Source organism: Lepisma saccharinum, chromosome 16 (genome assembly GCF_977018435.1).
Source record: "Lepisma saccharinum chromosome 16, izLepSacc3.1, whole genome shotgun sequence".
NCBI classification, from domain to species: Eukaryota; Metazoa; Arthropoda; class Insecta; order Zygentoma; family Lepismatidae; genus Lepisma; species Lepisma saccharinum.
Genome location: NC_139244.1, coordinates 55,278,591 through 55,303,104, shown reverse-complemented (window position 1 = coordinate 55,303,104; position 24,514 = coordinate 55,278,591). Strand labels below are relative to the sequence as shown.

General features: G+C 39.3%; 1 long non-coding RNA gene across 1 annotated transcript; it reads right to left on the bottom strand.

Annotated features, from left to right (window-relative positions):
- Positions 1–2,311: 2,311 nt before the first annotated feature.
- Positions 2,312–24,166, bottom strand: LOC146000090 (uncharacterized). The gene is made up of 2 exons (XR_014443475.1): positions 23,971–24,166; positions 2,312–2,959 (listed from the first exon to the last, which is right to left on the bottom strand). It is a non-coding gene; the product is annotated as an uncharacterized LOC146000090 (long non-coding RNA).
- Positions 24,167–24,514: the final 348 nt, after the last annotated feature.

Sequence of the window (24,514 nt, the reverse complement as noted above, 5' to 3'; positions counted from 1 at the left end):
CAGCTGATGCAACAACCATTGGCAAAACTCCATACGAGGGAGAAAGTCACGAGGTAACAGTTCTTGTACTTTCTGCAGTTTAAAAGGGTGCATTCCTTCCTCTGACAGCACTCGCCAAACATTCACATGTGACATGTTTCGTGCCCGAGCGAGCACGCGCGTACTGGTGCCAGGATGTTCTGCGACCGCTGTTAACACATCTTCTGCAAACTGATGTGTGCGTACACTTCGGGGTCTTCCAACTTCTTGCCGCAGTGGTAACACTGACCCTGTTTCACGCAGTTGACTGTCCACTACCTGAAGGAAGGCGTGAGATGGGAAACGTCTATGTGGAAAGCGTTCTCCATAAAGACGCCTTGCCTCACGGCTATTACCACGTGCTTCCCCATACATGAGATGCATGTCGCTTAGCTGCTGGGTCGTATACACAGCCATCTGTGTAATAGGGAGCTGGAACTGCAAAGTATCTTTTTTGTTTAACACTGACACACTGCACAAATTGGCCGTATCACCGTACGAACACCACAGACCAATTGTTGCGATACTTGACTTGCTCACTCCACATGTCAACTTCTTTCAATACAACATACTAGTACTCTTCAATGCATATGACAACTGCTGATCATATCCCAGCACCTGCAACACGACTGCGATGACTGCCGGAGAGAACCAACCCGTTGAGCTCCTCTTGCGGGTACAGCAGTCATGAAGGTCAAACGTAGACTACGAGAGCCAGACTTGCCTGCGCAGCGCTCCCAAAACTGGTCTCTTCTACGTCACAGTGATCACGTGCGAACACTCTTGGTATTGCTCCCCACCCCCTTTGTCTGGTGAAAGTGACATCTTCAGTTGGTGTACAGTGACACGCACTGTCTGTGCGTAAGACATTGTAGCATTTGTTGTTTGTTGTGTGTGTGGAGGGGGGGGAGGGGGGATATTACGTAGTTGTCACATGTAAAAATACACGTTGTCGCAATCATCTGATATTGTGTTTCTCTTTCCCTCCTCCTGGTGGAGTAATGTGTCTCTCGTATGCCACATGACATGATTCGTTCATTTCTCGCGTGTAAGTGTGGTATGCAACCGTACTCAACTTTTCGGATTTTGTGTTCGGTGCTCATGTTTTGATGTTTGAGGTCGGGATGTGTTGTCTTGAACACATTTCTCATTGTCACGGTCCTTCTTGCTGCGTTACATACCCTTTCCATGCATTGTTCTTGCTGGAAATCCCCAATTCCTTTGAGGACTCCATTGCGCATGCGTGCAGTGAACTTTTCATAGTGACTTCCGGACTGAGCACATACGATTCCTTTATGATTCCCTTGGAACCGCCTCTCTATCTGTTATAGTATTCGTCCCAGTCAGGTGTGACGTTCACTTTGTCACCTTTTGCGAGGCTCCTATCTCGGAAACGAAGCCTTAGTTGTAAAAATGGAACTCACACTTTTTGCTTGTTTTCATGTGAGGAATCACCTCCCAAGCGTTGTAAATGACCTTTAGAAACACCCTGTATACACACACACACATGTGTGTGTGTGGGTTGTATATGAGAGGGTGGGTAGAGAAATTTGCTCATTTTGTTACAAAATGTTGAAGAACAGCATTTTCTAACATATGTATGCAACCATGTGACAATCAATTTGCAGTTAACACTGACATTTGTTTGTCAGAGAGGGGAAAAAATGTATGATAGGGGTAGACTACATGTGTGCATAATGCAAACAATTCAAATAGCCTACGAAAAGCAACATATGTGCGTGGGGTTGATAGATAAAAGTTCACACTCGCTTTGCAAAGTTCCTGACTTTTCCAGATATTATACATAACTGTGTAATGATTTAACATTCTAAAAAATAAGAGTTACACTTCAACCTTGTAAGTTAATCAAATGAATCACGTTTGTTGAACATTTTTGAAAATAAATTTAAAATAAAATGAAAGAACCTTTTTATAAGCAATATTACCCAAAAAGGAAGATTGTTGGGAAAATAAAACTAAACGTGTTTCCAGTTACAAATTCTGCCAAGCAAAAATCATTTAATTCCCCTGACTCTTCCAGGTTTTGAAAGCTTTTTATAAAATATCATTTGTTTGCAATGACGTCAGTCCTAGCCTTTTTTCCTGACTCCTCCAGTTGGCCTTTATGTCTTCTGCACATTGTGAAAGTTGACTGTTGTATGGTCACACCACTGTGTATTTATGTTAAAGACAATTACAAGTAGAAAAGAAGAAAAGTTGCAGTAAAACAAATTACGATTGAGGTGGAGAGCTAATTGCTCCTTACACACTCATATATATTCAAAATTGTAAAGATAATATCAAGCATTTATGTCACAATCCTAAAATACTTCACTGTCTACATTTAAATAAAATAAAGTACTTTCATATTCTTATAAATATCCACTACATTTTCCAAAAGGCACTTTCATGAAACAATTCACAGTGATACAGATTGATACACTTATTACATAAAATTATTCAAGAATATAACAAATATATATATCACAAATATATGAATATGGTAGGAATTCTAGTTTAGAAACTTGAGAAAGGTACTGGTATTTCCATGGATTCCATAACTACTTTCTATTTTAGCTTTAGAAGTGCTTTACTAGTCCATAGTCTGTAACAATAGTTATTTTCGAGAGAGATCCAGAAAGCTGAATCTTCCCATAATTACAAACAGCGCCCAATATGCCATTGACGCCTTTGTATGAAATCACTCCATAATTTACATGAAGTAGCAGTGAACCATTATTACCTTTGTATGAAATTTTCCCATAATTCTCCCGGACAACTACATCTGCCTCATCTCCTTCCACCACAATTCGGCCGTAATTGCAGTTTAAAAATACATTGGGTCTGTACTCCTGTACAACCAGCACACCATTGTTGACATTTAACTTGGCACCTTCAAAATCTATTTCTGCCTGAATCCTTGCTAGTTCCATTTTCAGACCTAGAAAAGAAGAGTTAATCAGTAATATATTGTTACTTGTAGATGAGTTTACAGCTGACCGCTCACGAGAAGATTCTAGGGAGTGAAGTGGCGTAGCAAAATGATACTCCACTATATAACATTCAAAATTCTTGACTTTTTCTTTGCCTTTATCCTCCGCAACCCCTTCTTAACATTTATTTAATCGCCTCCCACTTAGGTGTAGTTTGAAATTAAAAAAAATATATTTTTATTCAATGAAAAACCCCTACTACAAGGCCGGTTAAGATGAAAAACTGGAGCTTTAACGAGATTTAGACTTGCTTTAATTATTAATGAATGTAAAAATTAATGTTTGAGACTTCATCCTGGATGAGGAATGACCACATTACTTTATTTAATATTTTTACATCCATGCAAGAACATAATTCTTAAGAAACAAAGTGAACAAATCTTGTCCACAACTCAATACAATTTTATATTTCCAAATATTCTATTTTATAAAATCCCAGTGCATGTATAAAACAATGTAAAATCACTATCCTGTAAATAAATAAAAATAATAATTCTTGACCACAAGCATAATCTCTAGACTTTCTTGACCTAGCTGTTGATTTCTTGACAGATAGATGTCACCCTGTACAGCAGGTGCAGGGATGCAGCTGCCATATATATATTTTTAAACTTCTTTGAAATATATGCTAAGTACAGGATAAACAATGCAAAAATATTCCGTACACTGAAAAAAAGCAACTTGTTGCTGCAGACATATGCTTCATCCTTTGTGTAACTGACAAATCAACTCCCACAGACACTGACGGGTCACAGCAGAAGGCTTCCTGCTACCCCCAAAATCTGCAAATAGGCCAGTCTTCCCTCGTTTGGGGATCTTCTCGCGGGCTGTCTGTTGTACTAGAAATTTATCAAGTTAGCAACACTTACACGTCCAAATGTAGGTGGGTATCGCTTGGGGGGGGGGGGCGGTAGACTACAGCTCTGAGTCTTTATCTGTAATTTACTGTGGAATTTACTTTGCAAGGAGCGACAAAATAAAAACAATAGGATCAGTGGTGCAGGAACAGGGTGTACAGGGGTACATTGTCCCTCATGTTTTGGAAGTGGTACAATACCCAAGTAGTGCCCCTCACCTCGTAATTTGTTAGGCACAGATGCTACAGTTCAAATAATCACATTTCTAATAGCTAAACAGGAAAAGTTTATTTTGTCTATAAATAACATCTTCCTTTCCAAAAGAATTCAAACAACTTTAAACCTATTGTACTATAATTATCATACTAGTTACTTCGCTTGATTTCTGTTCTTGGAAAACTTGAGGTGAAAACTGTTTATAATGAATAAAATCCTGAAGTTAACTTCAAGGAAGTCAAGCTAAAAGGTAATCTAAATCTAATCTCCATGTAAGGGAGGGTACACATTTCTAAAATGTGATTGGTAGATCACACATATATAAATTAGGGCTGAGCCAATACCGATACCAGGAGTATCGGTATCGGAAAGTATTGGTTCAATTTCTTTCGCAGATACCAAGGTTGGTTGATTGATTTGCATTATTTTACTTCAGTTTTTGTACCACTTTTGGCTAATTTGTGAAGATGGGAATGAGTGATGATATAATGAAATTGATGAATCGACACTCGCAATCATCCATGCCCAGGCCAGGATTCAAACCCAGGATGTGCTAACCACTTCACCACGGGGGCCGGCGATGATACCAAAGATTTTGAGTGGCTAGAGCAGCCAAGAGAAACAACACATTATTTGTCCTTTTCAAGAGTTCGTTCACCCTTCCTTGTGACAGGTTGGGGTCCCGCACAAGAATTCAGTGTACATTTCCGAAAATGATGCACCCTCCTGGGAAGCAGATGACGAGATCAAAGACAGGGCTAATGTGAAAGCGCTGCACCCAATAGTGACATTGAAGGCATGTAACTGCCTGGTGGTCAATGCTATGTGGAAATAATAGAAACCATCCATTGCCAATTCTTGTTCACAAGCTCGTGGGTTCAGAACGTGACGTTTTCAAAACCAGCATTATTATAATGCTAGGCTCATTCTGGAGTTCTTTGGAAAAGGATCGAATGTCGCTGTGGGAGGGAGGGTTGTGCTCTTACTCTTCTGTGTGACTGCTGCCCAATGCCGACACTGCAGTGACTTGTTTTTATTGCAAATTACAGAGAATAATGGACAGAGCTGCCAAATGAGCATTAAATATATATCTTTATTTGTGTATATTTTTACGTCGTCTTCCACCCTCCCCAGGTTAATCCGAACGATAAGAATGTTGTTTACATTTGCATTTATTTTGCATTCCTTGTGCAAGCTGTACGCTATACGCACTACATACATTTTATTTAACACAAGCTGGTTAGCACATGACGCTACAACGCCAAGGGTCCTGGATTCGAATCCCGACCTGTACTTGGATGTTTGAGTGTCCATTCATCAATTTCATCATATAATTAGTGAAAAGTGCACATAAAACGAAGTAAAATAAAGCAAATAAATAAACAATAAACAATTTTACATACTATAACCTTCTCTGGCAGGGACACACAATAATACACCGATTCTTTCTGTGTATCTGCAACACTTTAACAATGCCTGCAACATTTCAAAAACTTTTTCTTGTTTTGCATCCTCTGGGGGCAGAAAGAAGTTCACATAAAATGTCACAGGATATTTTAAGTGATATAATGTTATATGGAAATAATTTGGAGTATTTGATATCATTAATTCTAATGTGATGTGATGAGTTTTGTGACTCAGTAACTAGCCTTTGTTATTTTACTGGAATTATGCAAGTATCGGTATCGGCATCAGTTGGAATCTGATAAGGTATCGGTATCGGCAAATGTTGGTATCGACTCAGCTCTAATATAAATCTTCGAAATTTTCAAATCTAATTTTCAGAAACTAAATACTTATGCTACAATGTAAATTTTCTAGTGGCATGTGTGGTGACATAAAAAGAGTCAATTTGGAGCATTTTCGAGTAGACAGGTAGAAAGAGCTCCAGAAGAGGATTAGATTAGATTTATTTCATGCTGTGATATCGAACATGTCAATTTGCATTCATATTACAGTATACTATTACAATGAAATGATGCCTTAGCCTATTACAGTTTAATGCTGGAAGGTGTGTACTTGTATTAGTGATACAGTGTATTATACAGGGTGAAACCGAACTCTACCGACAAACTTTCACAGATTATTCAGGGATGTTGGCTGAGTGTTTTGATATAAGGAATCCATGGTCCATTGTACCTTGTTACGGAGTAATTGAATACCTTTTGTTTGTTCAAACTCTACCACCTTTTTGTATGTTTGCACTGAATATGTTTAGTTTCTAGAGCTAAACTACCTTGGCCATGTGGTTTCAACATGACAGGATGCTGTCACACTTTGCAGTCGCTGTTAGAGAATGCCTTGATACACAGTTTGATCAAAGATGAATTGGTCGTGGTGGTCTTGTTCCACGACCAGCTCCATCACCAGATATGACATCGATGGACTTCTTTCAGGGTCATGTGAAGAGCTTAACCCTCCGTCATCCACATTCTCATAGCAGCACAAATGTCCCACGTGTGGCACTCAGTGCCGCCTAATCAAAACCAACATTATTTACGTGAATTATTGATTCAAATCGAGGTTGAATTACAGTAGCACTTACTGGAAATTAGGGAAATTTACATGAACGCAAACATGTCCATTTTGGACATTTTTATTAGCTCTTAGAAAAAAAGTAAACATAAATGACTGTCATACAATTACAAGCTTTGACTCTTGATGCAAATGCATCAAAATATTATTCTAAAAGTAATTAAAATTTTTCCATATAATGAAGGCACTAAAAAGTGAACTCACCATTAACAAAAATATCAAAGTATTTTCCAAAAATTTTCAACATATTTTCAAATTTTTGATTGTATTTTTCAAAACGAATTGAAATCATACAACTTAAATAGGCTTAGAAAGGAACTATTTGTTCCAAAATTCTCTGTCAAAATCTCACTGACTCGCAGAAAAACAATCGAATGTAGAACACACACCTTGAAGAAACTTACAAAATATTTTTAAAATGTTCAAATCTCAATTTGTTTCTCGTACTCTTTCGAAGTATACATAAGAAAAGACATACTGACTCAAATATAAGGAACTCAATGTTGTCACTTTTTAACATCGTTATTTTGATAACTCCGGCATTTCATATGGGTACTGCAATGGTTTCTGCATACAAATAATTTGCATTCTAAACAGCGTACAGTGGTTTTATTCTTCTTATTTTTGCCAAATTCATGGCTGGCATGCTGTGATTTAAGGTATGAAACTTCCCTATTGGCATTAAATTCCTTTCCAGGGCAGTTGTTTTTATGCAAATTTTGGCGATCTTAACTACACGTAGAATAGATAATGAATATGTGCTGTTATATAGCCTATCTCTATTCTTTAACTATCTTTTACCTATTCATGTAATAATAACAATACAATATTAAATCATTTACATATTTAATTAACATTTTATTTAATTAAATATAATTATTCTAGTTATTATTTATTATTATTATTATTCTATGGCATCTGATTGTTCACTTGGGAAATTATGACCATAATAAATTATATGCACACCTCTAATTTCTTAAAAATAATTTTTATTTGTGTGTGGAAAACTGAATATATGATGGCACTGGATAAAACAAAGTTCCCACACGCTCAAATAATTACGCTCTCGTCTTTGGTTCGGCAGGTTCAACAACCTGCCCGTGTTCGATTCCCGATGGAGGCACATAGTTGTTCGGATCTCACTTTAAACTGTAGGTTCACTACCGATTAGCCTTACTGTGCATAAAGTGAACTTAAAACACCAGTTCAATTAATCAATCAATCGAAAGGTTCAAGGTTCGATCACTGGTGGTAAGGTCGGTAGCCAGCATTTGATTTCGAAAGGGGCTTATGCCTTATCGGCAGCCGCCATCTAAAGACGAAAAAGTTGGGGGAGGAGTAAATGCACTGAAGATGAATTTCTTGGTATATTGCAGAGGCGTGGCGTGCATGTAGCAGCTGTTACAGCAGGTAACACCAAAATATAAAGAATTGAAGAACCTGTCTTAAAATATTATTACGTGCATAAACTGGTAATATTGTCGGAAAGTAAACATTGCAGACTGATATTTTTCTGACACCGGCAAAAGCGAAGCGGAGGACTGATCCGGTACCCTCCACAGGCAACACAAGGAAAGGACCCTGAGCTCAAGAGCTCAAGACTTCGCGTTGCGGCAAAGACTGTTACGGCGGGAGGAGGCGGCGGGTTAATGCCATGCCTGTTTAGCCGGCACAGTTGCCGGTGATCCTTACCGAATACAGATCAGTGTTGCCATATTCAATTGACAGAAAAGAGCTAAGTCGCCTAATCAGGTCCAATATTACTCTGAAGGTGTCCAGTCACACTGGGGAACGATGGTGCAGTGGTTGCGTCCCCGCCTTATAATCAAGGGATCCCGGGTTCGATACCTGGTGGAGGCACAAGTGGTTCGGATCCAACTTTAAACTGTTCCGATTAGCATTACTGTGCATGAAATGGACTTAAATCGCCAAATCAAAATTTTAAAAAATCAAATCACACTGGGGGGAAAAGCATACTACCAAGTGATATTTTGTATTTACTCTAAATATCAGAGATTACGAAAGTCCACTAAATCAACAGATGAACCGACCGCTTCGATGTTTCTCCGAATTTTCAGAAAGTGGCCTTTCCCTCCTTGCAGGGCAGGTCATTAGCAGGAGGGTTGAGTGCATGTGAGAAGAACCGCTATGTCATTTTTTACCGCGTCGAAAAAGGGACAAGCAATAGAATTCTCTTCTTGGAATTTGAAATGCATCTTCCTGTTTGTGTCGTCCTTTCGGCGCCCATGGAACCAGTGCAGGGCCACATGAAGAGAAAGTGCGGGTTTTGGGGGGATTCTGGATCTGGTGTGCAGCAGGGAGGAAAAGTGCATTTTCAATAGGTCTCAGACTTCCCTGACAGGGGCGGACCACAAAACCATTAACTGTATCCCCTCCCAATACATCTGTTTGTGTTCAACAAGCAAGAAACAGGGAAATAAGAAAGAAATGCCTTTCTTGGGGGCACTGAAAATTGAAGAAGTGTTTCAAACTGCAAGCAAAATTTACTGAAGAATTATTTTGCAATATTTGTCATCAAAATAAAATTTACAGCAAATACAGAACAGTTTCCCGGGGCCATGTGGACATTTGCCGGGGCCAGAGCCCCCGCGTGCTCCTTCTATCGACGTCTCTGAGTAGGAGATTTGAGGGAATTGAAATAAAAGATAGAAGGGAAGAACAAGAGAGAAGGATAAAAGTGTGGAAATTCAAGGATAAAAGATAAATATCAAGAAATATTGTGTACTAAAGTGCCAAGAGATTAAACCAAAGGAGTAGAAACAGAATGGAGAAGATTTAAAACAGAATAGTAGAAGCAGCCGAAAAGGTATGTGGAACAACAAACAAGAAAAGAAATAAGAAAAACACTATGGTGAAATGAAAGAACTAGAGAGGCAGTGACAAACAAAAATGATTCATTGAGAAAATGGTCTAAAGTTAAATCACAGAATGCACGAAAAGAGTACGTGGAAGAGAAGAAAGATGTAAGAACAGTAGTAAAGGAGGAAAGAAGGAAGTGGATGGGAAAGTCGGCCAAAGTGCTAGAAGATGACGTAGTTGGGAACAAGAAAGTATTATATGGATTAGTGAAAGGAGAAGAGAAAGAGGAGACAGCTGTAAGCTAAGGGATGAAAGGGGAAACATTGTAGAAGAGAATGAAGAAATAAGGAGAATGTGGAGAAATCATTGAGAAATTTCTGAATGTGAAAATAGGAAATGAACATGAAGTGAAGGAAAAAGAAAACTGGAAGGAAAAAATAATCTCACATGGAAAGAAGTGGAGGAAGCACTGAAGAGAATGAAGAGAGGTAGAGCACCTGAAGTAGATGAAGTGCTAGTGGATATTATACTAGGAGCAGGAGTGATTGGTATACAGTGGCTGTACAGGGTAGTGAAAACAGTGTGCCAAGAGAGAAGTGCTAAGAGATTGAACAAAAGACCAATAGTTCCCATATTCAAGAAGGGTGACAGAAAGGAATGTAAAAACTACAGAGGAAATAACACTAATGTGCCAACCATCAAATGTGTATGAGAAAATAATAGAGAAAAGAATAAGGTTAAGTAACAGAGCTGAACATGGGAGAGGAACAGTATGGATTTTAGGACCCTGCACACATACGCGGGGAAACACGAAAAAATCAGGCAACAGAACTTCTGTCGTCTGCTTCTATTGAAATCAAATGGTGTAATGCTTACTACAGGGGAATGTGCAGAACCGAAGCACAGAATTTCTGGCTAAAGTTTGCACGTTATCTTGAGGGTTATGGCCCACCGAGATGCCGGAAACAAAACTGTTCTGTTGCTGCTCTTTCGGCGTCTCCGTGCATGGGATCCTTGAGAAGTGGCAGATCAACAGTATATGTGATATTCACCATAAGGCAATTACAGGAAAGACATTAAGAATATGGAAATGATTTGATTATGGCATTCCTAGATATAGAAAAGGCATATGATGGCATGGACAAAACACAGATTTGGAAGGCTCTAAGAGAGAGAAAAGAGTCGAGGAAGAGATAGTGTGTAAAGTGCAGAGCACATACAAGGTCAACCAGAGCTGTGTGAAGACACCAGTGGGAAGAATGGCATGGTTCAAGTATAAGTAATGGACTAAACCAGGGAAGTGCTCTTTCCTCACTGCTCTTCATAATTACAATGGGCATAATTAACAAAGAGGTGGTGAAGAAGAGGAAGAGATGAAGGCCTTGTTGTTCGCTGATGATTTAGTAATATGGGGAAACAATGAAGACGTACAGAGACAGCTTGATAGGTGGAATGAGGAAATCAGAAGAGCAGGAATGAAATGCTGTACTGAAAGGAGTGAGGTGCTAATAACAAGAAACAAGAGCCAGAAATGTAACAAGAATAAAGATGAACAGGGAAGAGTTGAGGGTAGTGGGGAGTTTCAAATATCTTGGAAGCAGAATTGAGAGAAGTGGAAGAATAGATAAGGAGGTAAACAAAAGAGGACAAATGGGTGCTGGACTATATCAAAGCATTCGAAGATTTATATGAAACGGGTATGTACCTATGAAATGCAAGAAGGTAATATATAACACATACTATGTGCCAGTGGCAAAGGGGGGGTTACGGGGTTTAACCCCCCTTGAGATTGTAAAATATTATGAAAAATGCTGTGAAAAAATTTAAATGGCCAATTTATTGCAGTCAAAGATCTGGGACAATACTATTACTACTACTATTTTCAGAGTGAATGCTTTGAAAAGTAACACGAATTCTTGAAAATAAAACATGAGGGCAACTATGATTTTAAAGAGAGAAAAGTTGTTTTGTATCTCAATTGCAACAATGTTCAATACACTGGCGTAGGCAGGTTTTTTTTCTGGATGGGCTGGAATAGTAAATATGGATAGCAAATTGTTTCGTTTTGGAGAGCAGGATGCATAATAAAATATTTCGTATTTTTGGAGCTTTTCAGTCTATTGAAATTGTATTCAAAGACAAAAATGGTAATCGGGACTCACTTTAAAAGAGGTTTCGCATTTACACATTTTGATTTTTTAAAGTTCTTAACTGATTTTTATTTGAAAATTCTGATTTTCTCAAAATTTCTGTAGGGGCTGTAACCCCATCAGCCACCCCTCTACGTATGCCAGTGTTCAATGAACATGTATTTTTTTGTGTGAACAATGAGAATTAACTAAAGAAAGTTCTTGGTTTTTTGTAAGCAGCTAATGTATAGACAAAGGCTAGGCGGACAAGAATGCAGTCACCAGTTCCCCTTCCCATTGTATTGTTTACCGCAGCACGTTTGAATGTCTCTCTGTAAAATGTCTCACTTTGTTGTCTAGATAATTATTCAAACGACAATAACCTTAACCATTGTAAAATGTTTTGTTGGTAAGAACAGCGAGACAATCCAGATGTGAATTATCGGGGACATTTATGCAGGGAAGAATCCGGAAAAATTCCAACCAATTCCGGGAATCGAGCTTTGATCTCCCTCGTGGTTGTCAGACACTCTACCGACCAGACCACCGCAGCTCCTTGGATGAGTTCCATACTTTATTTAAATTTACTTTCTTGTTTTTATGGATTTTCTTCACACTTAAAATATCTCACCTCATTGACCAGACATTTATTTCGTAACAAAGAAACAAGAAAATTCTCCCAGAATTTGATAAAAATCGAATGACTAGAAAGTATTTTTTTTCCTATTGCTTTCATACATACTATATTTATGTAGATCTCTACTACTTAATAGTATATATTATTAGTAGTAATTCATTTAATTAATTGTGAGTATTATTATTTAATTGAAGTATAATAAAACAATGGTAGTGTGAATTTGGAGAAAGTTTTAGAAATAACCCCCCTTGATAAAATCCTGCGTGCACTGCTGCTATGTGCCAATAATTATGTATGGAGCAGACACTTGGACAATGAAAGAGAGACAAAAGAGAAATGCAGGCAGTGGAGATGAAATTGTTAAGGAGTATATTGAAGAAGACTAGAAGGGATAGATTAAGGAATGAGGAGATCCGACAAACAAGGGGGGTGGTGAAGCTTCAGGACAGAATATATAGGCACAGGTGAGATGGTTCGAACACATGAAGAAGGTGAGTGCAGAAAGACTGCCAGTAAGAGCATACAATGCACAAGGAGTGGGAATAAGGCCAAGGGGGAGACCAAGATGTTGGTGGAAAGAGCAGATAGTGGAGAGCGTTAGGAGAAGAGGACAAGATTGGAAGTGGAAGACTGGAAGAAAATGGAGAGGCTTGACTTCTATGCCAACCCAGCCAGAGGCAGCAGAAAACGGCAAAGATGATTCATGAAGTGGTATTCTCAGGATATGAAGCAGGTGAATTCTGGATAGGCTTCCGAGAGCTTATGTCACTCCCTTCTTCGGGGATTGAAGACTTCAATGAGATGACTTCTTGAATATTAGAGTGACTCTAGCTGTCGAAAGCTCTGAAGCCTATCTGGAAATCACCTGGCTGATAACCAGAGAAAACCTCAACATTGTATTTTTATTTCCATAAAATTTGAAGTTGTGGGCGGCAATTCCGTCAATGTTTGCCCCCCTCCTAGAACTCACTTCCGTCCAAGTTTGGGGGGACAATGCCCTCCCCCTTTGCGCCACTGATAGGGAAAAAGATACTGCATTCATATTGACAGTACAAAATATACCAGAAGAAATACATTCACTCTGAACTCTCGAGATATGCGTACATTAAATACTACATATGCACAGTTCGCTACAACTCCAGGGGTCCCGGGTTCGAATCTCGGTCTGGACTTTGCATTCTTTCCGAGTGTATCTTTATCAATTTCATCATATCATCAATCATCTCCATCGTCTCGATTAGCCAAAAGTGGCACGGAATAGACGTAAAATAACCTAATTAAATCAATCAAATACTACATTTAACCCTATTTCTATGTATACAGTAGAGTAGAGATACTTTTTGCTGAAGTGAGAAGTTGGGGGAAAAACTACAATAAGATAAGTCTGTTTTTATGAGCAACTGAAACATTATCTACAGCCTTGATTTTTGAGAGCTTTTTCTGAATGGACAGAATAGATAGAACACTCAACCTCTCGTTACCAATCCAGTTACGAAGGATTTGCCGGAAGCTAGAAAATGGTCTTTCACATCCACAACATGTTGCTGGATATGCACATTGCAATTACACAAAGTTCGTGAAAGACAATTTTGAAGGTTTCAACCATCGCAAGAAGTTGCTGAAGGGTCCTTATTTGAGTTTCCTTTCTGCCACTTTTAATTCGGACTCTACACTGTCCATCACAACAGTAGTGAGCGTCAAAAGATGTAGCCTTGCTTACTTCAGAAAGCTGCACTTTCTGAATTTAAGCGGTTAACTTCAATTAACACATCGCTGTCCTTTATAAACCTTTTCCATTAATTTAGAAATTATGCTATTAAGAACTAGAAAATAGATCCTAACTTTAATATCCTTTTCACATGCAGCTCTTTTGCTTTCACAGACTGGAATCATGAACGTCCGCAGGATTTTTTCCAGGGAGGGGCAAGGAAGGTATTTTTCCCAGGGGACAAACAAGGCACATTTCTCCAAAAATAGTGTTGTTCCCTAAAAAAAAACTGCTTAAATTTGAATTTATGATGTTCATGCAATAATTAACACATTATTATTGTGGCTAAAATGAAATTATATGTGTGAAATACATAATTTTTGATTGAGTTTCATTTTCCAGGGGGGAAGGCCACGGCCCCCCTTGCCCTCCCTTCCGGACGCCCATGACTGGAATCTAAATGGGCCACTATGACGGTTCTACACCTACAAGCAATAAAATTCCCAAAGCCTGCTGATTTTTGCACCGTTTGGTGTTTTATTAAGGTATTAAGGGCGTATCCAGAAAGAAAATTTGGGGAGGTCCAGCCAGGGGTGCCCATCCCCCAAGGCCAATGGCACATCCCTCCCTCTGTAATAACTCGATGATATTTATCTTTTTTGGGTGGTTTGTTATTCTTGAAATCGTAATTTCAGAATTGAATGTCCGTTGACACTTTCTTAGAAGCAGTTTGAAATATTTGACTGAACTCTTCATCTGCGATTTCCAGAAGTATCTGAAAGCAGTTCTGTGACGTCTCTTGGGTAAGAAAAAAAATAGGCTAAATTGTGATGAGGGCTCTAAATACTTTGACAATTGTACAGTGAAACTGAAAACCCTTGCATAGATAAATAGTGCAATTAAAAAAGTCCCCTTTTCAACTGCGGCTAGAAAATTTGCTTGGGATGGTTCACTCTGACAGCGCCACTTAACTGACAAGGTTGAAGAAATTTAACAAAAACATGAAGTGAATTCTGTTGTTCTAGAAATCGAGTTTTACACACTGACAATAGTTTGCTTTTCACTTACTGTAACAAAACAGTTTCTCATTGAAGTCAGGTTTTCATCTGATATAGCACTTTCAGAGGATTTCATTTTCAGAATCCATAAACCGTGCACAGAGAAAATTTTCTATACTTGCCACATCAAGTGCCTTATTGGAAAGTATGCTGAATCTACCATAGTATTTTCAAAAAGAAGAAAGGGATTTGGGGGGGGGGGATACGCTCTTGTACACAGAGCATGGGCGTATATAAGGGGAAGGGGGTTCAAAGGGTCCAACCCCCCCCCTTAAGGTTCAACAAAATTACCAGATTACCTGTTCCATCCGCTTGTTCATAAAAATTTCTTCGGACTAAATTTATTCTCCTAAATTCGAGACGTATAGGACGAGATACGGATGGGAAGAAAATTACGTAATTTCACACACTAGATGGCATGGGACTGCAGACCATCTGCAATTTCCTGATAGTTTCGGAATTTCTGCGATAAGAAACTGCGTTGGGACTGTAAAATCAGTTATATTTTTTTTCCTTCGAGTTTTCTTAAATGAATTTGATCTTTAAAAACGCAGTGCAAGAAAATCAGGGAAACACCTTAAAATTCTCAAGTTATTTGACACAAGATGAACAGAAAAGCATCAATACTAAGTAGCGTGGCTTGTGGAATTGTATTCACTAATTATGAAAACTACGGACCTTACAATTTACTAGTAAAAGAGAAATATTTCAGCAAGCTCTTCAGTTTCTTCACTGTGCAACCTGTGAGGAGTTTGAAACATCTTCAATTGTTCTAACCAAATTGTTTTCATGCAGTGCAAGATTATTTTGGGCACCTCAAAAGGGGTACTGTGAACATGTCAGTTTCTAAACGAGATATTAAAAAAATTGCACCCCCTAATCATGGACGTCCGCAGATTTTTTGCACGGAGGGACAACCAAGGTATTTTTCCATGGGGCATATTACCCCGATAATAAAGTTGCTCCCTCAAAAAAACACCACTTGAATTTGAAATTATCACATTCCCGCATCCCCATTATAATAATTAATGTACATAAATTACTGTAACTGAAATCAAATTATACGTGAGAAATATATACTTTTAGATTGACATTAGTTTCCTAAGGGGGGTTTGTGGCCATCCTTGTCCCCCTTCCCGATGTCCATTCCACGATATTATACTTTCCCCTAGAAATTTAGTGTAGAGGAATCTCATAGCAGTTATTAAACGATATTATATTTTCAAGCTGATGAAAGTTCAAAACAACTACGGGGAAAGGGAGTGCAGGACACGGAAATCAATTCTGCGGGGGGGGGGGGGGGGGCAAACATTTAAGTAAAAGAACGCAAGGCTAGCCGAATCTAAGAGTAGCAGGACAAAAGGGCACTCAAGATTGTATTCGTTTTTACGTCTTTCTTGCATTATTTCTTTCAGACAGCCAAGAGTTCGCCCTCGGCGCCAAACAATCTAAATAAAAAAAATGTAAAAAGAATGTCATGGCGCTCCATGAATTTTTTTGTGCCTTATTAAATCAAAATTGTTTTCAGTTTGCAAAAATTTGGATCAGAAATTTTATTGCTCGCTTCGCTCGCATTTTACTTCTTTTCTGTGCTGCAATGTAAATTACTACAGAGCATTCCCTGACATTCGCTACGAGACTCGGCGGAAAGCGGCCCGGCATCAGGGCTTGTCTTTCCCGGTAAACTGGTTCGCGACAGTCGCTAGAGTCTGCTATTATTTCATATTGTGTACTAACCTTGACTACAAAAGGTGTTGAAAATGATGTCCCTCTGCTGCAACACATTTCTGGCATCTCCGAAGGAAATTGGCATTTACACGTGCAAGTTCGTCCACTGTAATTCTCCTGATTTCTCGTACAATGCTCTCTTTTAACTCACGGATGGTGTGCGGATTGTCTTTGTATACTTTATTTTTTAGATTTCCCCATTTTTCTTTCCACTTTTAGTCAGAACTGACCCTGTTACTCTAAACTTTTTTACGAGATTTAATATAGTGGTCCTATGTGGAACGGGAACACCAGGAAATTTCGTTGCAAAACGTCGTCGCACTTCTCCACAATTCCTCTTTCCGAAGTAACACTCGACAAGATAAATCTTTTGTTGCAATGTAAACTTTTGTGGTGCCATATTAAGCCACAATCTTCAACACAAGGACACGACACAACACAACACAACTTCCGAGGGAGCATTATACCGGCGTCAGTCTGCAACGTCAACAGAAAGGGAAAGAGAGCGAAGACAGGGAGAGCGAAAAAAAAAACAGACTGTAGCGTGCGACTGTCGCGAACCCGTTCACCGGGAAAGACAAGCCCTGACGCCGGACCGCTTGCCGCCGAGTCTCGTAGCGAATGTCAGGGAATGCTCTGTAGAAAGAGAGAGAGAGAGAGAGGAATAATAACAACTAAGAACTTCAGACTGTTGCTGCTAAACAGTTTTGTTTTAAATGCAGGAACAATTGTTCGGAGGCCAGCCACCGTGGCGGAGTGGTTAGCACATCGCGCTGCGAGGCCAGGGGTCCCGGGTTCGAATCCTGGCCTGGCCATGGATGTTTGCGAGTGTCCATTCATCAATTTCATCATATCATCACCCATTCCCATCTTCGGAAACTAGCCAAAAATGGCACAAAAACCGAAGTAAAATAAACATATCAATCAATCAATTGTTCGGGGGTAAAGGTGCGCGCACATTTCAGAGAATTTATATCATTTTTGCTGTTGATTTCTAATGGGGAGGATGAATTGATTATGTAATGTATATGTATGTATATATAATATACAAAAAACTTTGTCGGGTCCAGCACCCCCCCCCCCCTCTCCCGCTCCTCAGCAAGCTTCAGGTCACTTGTGTCCCGGATTTTCACTTATGAAATATAGCAACCCTAATCATACCAAAAGTTGAACCCCCCCCCCCCCTTATGTGAACTATATATACGCCAATGAAACAGAGGCTAATGGAGACGAGGCCTACAACTTAATAGTGGCATTCGAGCACTTAATGAAATCTGCCTCCACCGAGGCGAGGATCGAACCCGGGACTTCTTGATTACAAAATAGCACTTTTTCCGATACACCAAGTATTAGGTCGGTTGAGTCAGTTGTAATCTTTCTAATTCTTAGCGTTTAAAAATGAGGTAGATAGTTTGTGTACTCTTTGATTCATTAACATCGAATTTCTTCCTCTCCGATATTTGCAACGATGAGGATGGATATAACGATGAAACAAATGAGAGAACATATCGCTAGCACTCATTCCATTGCCGGTAATCGAATGAGGAACTAAAAAAGCAAACAGAAAATAAACTTGACGGGTATTAAGATGTTGAAGGGCCTAGTGCTTATATATAAAAAAAATTCACACCTGTTCGATCTGTTCCGAAAAACTGTGATACGAGTTATAGAGGCTAATAATTGTGCACGTTTAGCTGTAAATGCATATTCGTTCTCACCGTTTGAGCCTGCAACAACCAAAGAACATAACAGCAACTGGATACACCTACCTACTAGACAGATAGCAAAATTGCAAGCAAATTTCGTAGCAAGTTTGGCGACTCACGACTGCCTAATTACTTAGCATCAAATGCCCCAGGCAGATTTGCAACTGTCATCCCTCACCACCTACCATTTTAGACCACATCGTAGTAAAGTAATCTTGCTATCTTACTAAAATATAAAATGTAATTACTTGGCCAGAAATGTCTTGCCTCCAGCATTGCCTTCATAATGGAAAATGTACAAGAAAACTTGTTTTTCTTCAGTTGAACTGTATCTACCCTACTATAAAAATCTATGGGGGCTACAGGGTTTCCGACCCCCTCCCCCCCCCCGGCCCCTACGATAAAATCACAAACCGCACCCGGTTTAAATGTGTAGGAAACCTGGCTGCTCTATTTCAGCTAGGAATGGTATCGAGATGAGATGAGCAGAGACCTGTCATAGCCTAGTTTCGATCAGATAGGCTAATCGGGGCTGGAGCTACAGTTTTAATCGAAATAACTGCAAATAATTTAGGACATAAATTATGACATTTTTAATACATTTATTTATTCACAAAATAGGGGAAATATAAATTCTGCATATAATGGTGAAATATTAATTTATACTTCACATAATTTCATAGGTAGGGTAACGGTTCCGATTGTTTTATGATACATTTCAAATTCTCCTAGCAGGAAGACTAATTATTGTAGAATTTTGGAAACTTATTTCTTCAATTTTACAAGAGAAAGTACTTACCGAACTGAGTTTCTGTAGACTTTTGAAAGGTCGTGGAAGTGTTTTTACACATCGTTTAATTTATTTGGCCGGTTAATCATGTATTTTTCAAGATTAATCTCTCTTCGATGCACAAAAGCTGTTGCATCTATGTCCTTCTACTACGTGAACCAAATCTTGCGTGGGTTTGATGACGTAACGCCCGGGCAGTGTTTCCAAACACGCGGTTTTGTAACTTTTGTAAACGTACCAGATATTGAATAACAATTTTAACTATGTTTGCCTAACGTAACCTTGCCGTACATGGTGCGTGGGGCTATTTATGAAAGGTGTGCGGGGCTACGTGCATGGTTCGTGGGGCTATATATGAATGGTGTGTGGGGCTATCCGTAAATGGTGTGTGGGGCTACGTGCATGGTTCGTGGGGCTATATATGAATGGTGTGTGGGGCTATCCGTAAATGGTGTGTGGGGCTACGTGCATGGTTCGTGGGGTTTTGGAACCCGGAAAAAAATACAAAATCAGTAAAACGAAAGTAGGTATTTTTCGGTGAAGAAGGTTGCAACACTGCATGCCCACTGATCATCGACAACGCTAGTCAAGATGTCTCCGCCATATTGTGTGTAATGCAAGCGGGAAACTAACGAACAAGAATTACTCTATATGTGGAAAATTGAGGTTATTTTCGTGAAAAAAGCAAAATCCCACCTTCACGAATCCTCAGCAATGCAGAATATGTAAGTACCAATGTGAAAAATAAGAAAATAACCGAATTTGAGACGTTTCTTGGAGATTGGAATTTTAATAATTACCTTACACAAGCATGCGCGCTTCCCATGGACATACAATGTATTTTCCGTTGACAAACGACTGTAAGTATCGTAGACTAGTGGGAATTAATGTAGAAGTAAATCTGAACCTTAGTAGAAACTGTAGAATGCATTTAGGGACTTTATTTTAATGCTAAGAGAACCAAACCTGCCCTGCCTAACCGAACTACGACAGTGGCGAAGCGTGACATTTTTACGTAGTCATCGCAAGACTTGTCAAACGCCAGGGTCGATCTTTCCAACCTGGAAGAGGGAGTGGGGGGTGCACAATACTTCTCCTCAGTAAACGCCAAATATTCCAAGATTTCGATAGCTAACGTCACTCTTACTTCTACCCTGAAGATGAGTGACATTAGCTCTCGAAAGCTTGGAATCTTCTCCACAACTCAACTGGTGATAACCGAGAGAAACTTTTGATCAAAGGAGAACATGTCTTCAGTAAAAATATTGTTTGAAAGCATTGCAAAAAGTGCACAAATTCATACACTGTGCACACCCGCCCGGTCCATTTCAGTTGTCATCAAATATTAGATAAAAAGTCAATTATTGGCTCCCTGTACTGTTCAGCTGTGTTAACTAAGCATGATTTATAACACCACCTGGGTTGTGAAAAGGATGGGATGGTTTTCTTTTAACGTTTTTGTGTGGCAAATTGGTTAAGAATACATGGTATTTCATTCATTCCCTGACACAGCACTGAATCTATACTTGAGCGTAGCAATGTGTAACTAATGCCTTCGGGTACTCGTCCTGGACCTTCTTTTGCAAATCCGCTAAATGCCTCGACATGCCGACCCGTCATAAGTTTGAGCAATAATAAATTTATCCTCGACTTTCTACTTATTGACTATTTGTACATGAACAAATAACCCGTCAGATATACAATCGGTACTCACATCAGTAAAACCAATAAACCCTCCTCCTTATGCACAAATCTCAAGACTGTTGACAATTGAGACCTACTGTTAACATTAGATGGTTCGTCTAGCAATTGAAAGAAAGTGATTTTTATTTAATTTTTTTCACTCACGATATCACTAATTGCATGTATTGGAGCATTGCATGCTTACAATGATGGAAATAGCACTTAAAACTTGTAATCCTGACGTCAGAGAAACCCTGCCGTAAACATGGGAGCTGAAGAAAAAGGCCTTTTATGACCAGACCTTCAAGCGGTCGTCGGGTGTCTTCCGAGCAGGTAGAGAGATTCGCACATTTTCTGCGATGACTTGGGCCAGCGAGCACCATTACCTTCAATAGGAAACTTAGCGCGAGTGTTGGCCACGGGGAATAGTACTGGGCTCTCGTTCCGATGCGCTAAACTTAGCCAATCCCTTTCATATTTCTAGCAGTTTCATGATGTCGCTTCGCTTATATATATTCTGACTTATTTTTTTACTTCTCTAAAATATTTAAAATGCAGTATTTTTGTTATTTTGCTGTCATCGCCGCATCTGCCGATGACCGGACGCCTCGCCTCGCCTCTGACGAAACCATATATTGAACAAAATCTTAACACATACTGCGGGGTTTTAGCGATTGCTTAACAGTTAAAATTGAAATCGAACCATGTTAAAATTGCATTCGTAGCATGAAATCGCAATGAAACAAAAGGAACTTGGGCCATAGGTAGTAAAAATTCCTAGTCTCTTTTGTGACACTTGTGAAACTATTTAGTTTCGGAAAATACCATTTGAAAATTTCGAAAGGGAAGGTCAGTCGTAAAACCTTTGGAAGCAGATACAGTATGTACCAGTCTTATTCGTACAGAGGTAGTGCGAAAGTGAAATGATACAAGTACACCTCTGGAGAACAAAAATGAAAAAAATAATCTTGCTTGATGTTCACAACAATGGTACATTGTTATCTTCACTCGCTTTCCTCCACATCCTGTGGTCAATATCTGATCCGAAAAGGTATATTTTGGTATTTATTATCGGAACAGATGAAATTGTTCCAGAACTCCTGGTCTTTATGCACAGGTTTTATTCCATTCTCCCATGATATCCCTCTCTGTACGATGTACGATGAAAGGTTAAATTGCCCACTGTCTTTCCTGTTGCATTTTCCACCGTGACCTCAATTTCGGAACATTTATTTTTTAGATTAGCCTTAACGTTTCTCGCCACGAAACGCTCCCTTCATCCGGTTACCCTCTTCTCCTTACTTCTTCTTGCCTGATTCTTTGTTGAACCCTCATATTTGAATTTATTTACTATATACTGAACAGTAGAATGAGATTTGTTCACTAATGGCCCTATTTCCCTCACAGAATGTCCTTGAAGAGCAAGAATCACTATCACACCTTTAAGGTCTGAGCCGAGCTCCTTTCGCTTCCCCATTACGTACTGTCCAAGACAAGCAATGACAAGCGTGCTACACAGACCTGCACCTGAAGCTGTAGAAAAACGCAGTGTGCTGTACACGATTATCTGGCATGGTCACCAGGGCCGGATTAAGACTAAATTGGGCCTGATGCTTGAAATCATCGGTGAACAATAAACACAACGACGTTATGTTATGTTTTGTCGTTGTGTTTTTTTTAGTTACATTAGTAAATAGAAATACCGAAACGAAAATGCAAGTTTACAGATGAATTTAAGAACAAGCCCAGTTGCTTTAGAAATACATATTTTATTAAATATAATTGGACGAAAAACTGAGAAATTGGACAATGGTTAAAATTGTGTTTTGAGAATTTTTCTGAGATGTTGTATTAAGCTAACCTATTTCTCGTAGTTACGTCACGGGGCAAAGAATAATAGTAACTGTATAATAACTAGCGCTGTGTCTAGGTGTCCGAAATTGGGGCTCCAAATTTCATTCTAAGATTTATTTTCAGGTTAATATAGCAAAATAAAACTGTTCAGCTTTCGGAAAATTCTCGTGTTTTCATCTGGGCCTATTTCAGGAATGGTCCTAATGCTGCATTATCAATAGCACCCACCTTATTCCGGCCCTGATGGTCACTATATAACTAATGTGTACGAACAAGAAAGGTACAAGATGAAACAACCTCAAACGATTTACAATACTCTCCATCCAGTACAATTACTGTATCTCACATTTTTTTCTACAAATTACCTTTTCGAAGGTCCTCCCTGAATACTGGACACGTTTCGTTACGATATTTCGCAAACTGACCACGTAAAGAGGGGTTTCATACAATGTATACAGCCTGTACGAACAAGTATGGTACATACTGTATCTTCCAATCGACTACTTCTTTAGAAAAGTGTATCCTCCTTCCAGTGGCGTGCCCAAAGGGGGTTGGTGGGGGTTACAACCCCCCTTTGGCCCAGTATTCCTAAAAGAAAAATAACTTCAATGGTAGGAAAATATGGCAAAATGAGGGCTGACTACCAAGGAAAAGTATACGTACGTAACCCCTCCCTTTCGAAAATCCTGGGCACGCTACTGCCTCCTTCCCCTACATAACGAGGCACGAGCCTGCTACATGATTTCCTGAAACTAAACGTTTACCTTATTCCATCGTTGCACAGTCGTATTAGACAATTTTCATCTTAAAAGGTATCCCAGAGCACACATCAAGTTAAGTAACTCCACAATGTAGAAGAATAGATTTACCAGCAGTTTGAATTCTTTTGGAAAATATAATGTTCGCAAAGCAATATAAATCTTTGTAATACGTGTCTATTAGAAAATATGTTCTTTTAGCATCAGCACCTTGTGTCTTGTCAAGTTATTTGAAGGGGTACAAAGGTTACAATTTGGTTCTACGGATTTATAGGGGGTACCCCTGCACCTGTTCTGTTCCATCCTCATCGTCGCGATAAGCTAAAATGTGACAGGGAACTCACACTAAATAACAAAAATCTTTACAATCTAAAACTATAAATGTAAATCGGGAAACTGTAGGACTAGGTATAAATCTTTGGCTGTTAGTCAAATGAACCAATAAGCACGTACACATATCATAAAAGTAGAAATACTTACTTTTTGCTTCACAAATCACAATTAGGTGTGCCAGTCACGGATTAAACTTGGCAGTGGACAGCAGACGAGTCGAAAGGGACTCTCCTCGCTTATTCATATCTTACACAAGTGCGCAGGCTACGATAGGAACAGAACGAACGCTTCCGCTGCACGGGGAACGAGGAACCGCCAGAGGGCAGTGCAATCGAATATCCAATCTAAAGCCGAGTCCACACGTAATGTTTTGTCGTCAGTCTGGCATGATCATGCCAAACGGATCAAACAAAACGTGTGGACGGTAAGTTTGATGTCTTGCATGAAGTGAATGAGGTTTGACGACCGCTTGAAAGACGGATGGGCTGGAGCTTCGTTTTCAAACAAAAACGGAAGACAAGTCGTTGCATGCAAACGCACATCCGTCTCATCGGTCGGTCAAACTTCGGGTCTGTTGATGTTTGACGAGTAATATCTTGTTTTTCCATTTCTGGGGTTACTAGCATTGATAATTTACAGTAGGTGTCCATATCCATACGTAAATAATTATGCTGCTAAGCCTCGTGTTCCT